This window comes from Galeopterus variegatus, unplaced genomic scaffold, assembly GCF_000696425.1.
Source record: "Galeopterus variegatus unplaced genomic scaffold, G_variegatus-3.0.2 Scaffold2491, whole genome shotgun sequence".
NCBI classification, from domain to species: Eukaryota; Metazoa; Chordata; class Mammalia; order Dermoptera; family Cynocephalidae; genus Galeopterus; species Galeopterus variegatus.
The window spans coordinates 59,932-62,406 of record NW_007728602.1 but is presented as its reverse complement, the minus strand read 5'-3'; the positions used below and the strand labels follow the sequence as shown (position 1 = coordinate 62,406).

The 2,475-nt window shown below is 35.9% G+C and overlaps 1 pseudogene; it reads left to right on the top strand.

Annotated features, from left to right (window-relative positions):
- Positions 1 to 1,069: 1,069 nt before the first annotated feature.
- LOC103598033 lies at positions 1,070 to 1,417 on the top strand (annotated as a pseudogene).
- The last annotated feature ends 1,058 nt before the right edge of the window (positions 1,418 to 2,475 follow it).

The following is a 2,475-nucleotide window of genomic DNA, read 5'->3' as shown; positions in this document are numbered from 1 at the left end:
AAAAAAAAAAAAAAAAAAAAAAAAAAAAAAAAACCCCGGGGGGGGGGGGAGAGGAAGATATAACAACCACAGTTTTTTTTGAAGTTCTTACAACAAGCAAATGGAGGGGACACACTTGGGTGGGAGGGGGGAGAGGGAGGAGGGAGGGAGGTTTCGGTGATGGGACATAATAATCAACTACATTGTATATTAACAAAATAAAAATAATAATAAAAAAAAAAGTTATTTTACTATAGAAAATTCCTAAAACAGAATTTGAAGAAAAAAGGCATTAGATAGATTATTTAACTCAATCTCTATTATATACAAATTTCTATTTTCCCACACTGCCAGAAATGGTTAACTATTTCATCATGGCTTAATGTCAATTTTTTTTTTTTTTTGTGAGTTCTTTTTTATATCATGAGAAAATCTACTTCTTTGTTTTGGGGTTTTTGTTTTGTTTTGCTTTTAGCAGCTTACAGCATCAAATCCTGGACCTTGATTATCAGCACCATGTTCTAACCAGCCCAAGAAATCTATTTCTTAATTTTTACCCATTAGTAGGAATTCTACTCTTTATGAAACAGTCTATACTTTGTGTATGACTGTCCTTTACATACTTGAAGAGAACTGCATCATGTTTTGAAAAAGCATTTTCTACTTCATGTTGAGTAAATGTATACCTTCGATAATTCTTCAATATTTTGCAATTCTCTAGTCATTATTCTGTATGACATTTTTAGTTTTGTAATGTACCTCTTAAAATGCTAATCCTAGAACTGAAGCCAATAATCTACATGTTTTATTATCGATACGTATTCCCAGCTGAAATTTTTATGGGATTCACTGCCAGTCATATTTCTATAATCCTGTAGTATAAAATATGAAATAAATGTCTATATTGATTTATGTAAATTTCACCCATTTATTTATTGCCTTTATTTTAAAATCTTATTTCTGATTTCTATAAAATTATTATCTTCTCCTAGTTTAGTGTCATTTTTCACTTATTAAACTTGTCACCTTTGAGAAGCCAGTTGGATCATGAGGGCTTTGTCACTCTCAGAAGATTCTTCAAGCAATCACTATGTCAACTGACACAGATGTTTCCCTTTCTTCATATGATGAAGATCAGGGATCCAAATTTATCCAAAAAGCTAAAGAAGCACCATTTGTTCCCTTTGGAATGGTGGGTTTTGTAGAAATTGTTGCATATAGAAAGTAGAAATTGAAGAAAAAGGGAAAAGCTAAAATGTCCATTCATCTGATTTACATGTGCACGGTGGCCCAAGGCTTTGTTGTGGGAGTAATGGCTCTTGGTATCGGTTATTCCCTGTACTGCGAATTCTGGGCAAAACTTAAACCTCAGAAGCAGCGATGCAGTCCTGGTCTTGTTGGAGGAGCTTGCTTTAGGGAGACATCTGCCTTGGGTTGAATGTCCCCCTAAAACTTTATCCCCACTGTAACTGTTGAAGGTGGGAAACCCTACGATGGTAATTGAAAGGTGGGGTCCTGAAGAGGTGATTAGATTGTAGAACCATGCCATAGTGAATGGATTAGTAATGGTGGTCAGGGGTGTGGTTCTGAGGGCTTTAAAAGGAGAGTGCATGAGGAACTCTATCTCTCTCTGCTCTGCCATTTTCTGCCATGGGAGATCCTTGCATTGCTGTAAAGCCACAACCAAAGAAGACTCTCACCAGATGTGTTCCCTGGACTTTGGATTTCCCAGCCTCCAAAACTATAAGCGATAAATTTTGTTTTCTTACAAAGTACCCAGTTCCAGGTATTTTGTTATAAGCAACAGACACAGACTAATACAACATCTCATTATTGAGGTTACATGTTTATGTCAAAAATGAATCATTTGAGTGGGTTCAGACAATAACACAGTATTTTGAATATCGGCTCTCTCTCTTGTAGGCTTGATTTGCCTATTGACCAAATTATTAGTGACTAGTTCACTAACTAGGTCATTAAGGAAAGTCAAGTTAACAAAAAAGAAACATGACATTTAAACACACTTGATCACGTTAAGATATCTACTTTCTCAAATCTTTACAATGAAATTATGGTAGTTCTTTTTTTTAAAAAAAAAAAGATGACCAGTAAGGAGCTCCAAACCCATGGCCTTGGTGTTATCAGCACCACACTCTCCAAAGTGAGTCACAGGCTGGCCCTAAATTATAGTAGTTCTAAAGCAGACAGCAGGCCATCCCTGAAGAAGTCTCAGTTTGCTGCAGAGTATCACATGGTTTGGGTGTTATGTAGGTGTCCTGTTTATCCTAGTTCATTTAACTTTTTTCTGCCTGCCTTGTGGAATGGTTGAATATTTTAGTTTTTCGACTGGTTGGATCAAGCAACTCTTTCAAAAAGGTGCATGAAGTGTAACTTACAAAGTTTCTCACAACTGAAAGTGTGTGTGTCTCTGTGTATTTGTGTACATGTGTGTTTAAACCCAATCTAAAAAGATGGCAACAGAGCTGCATAGGAGTA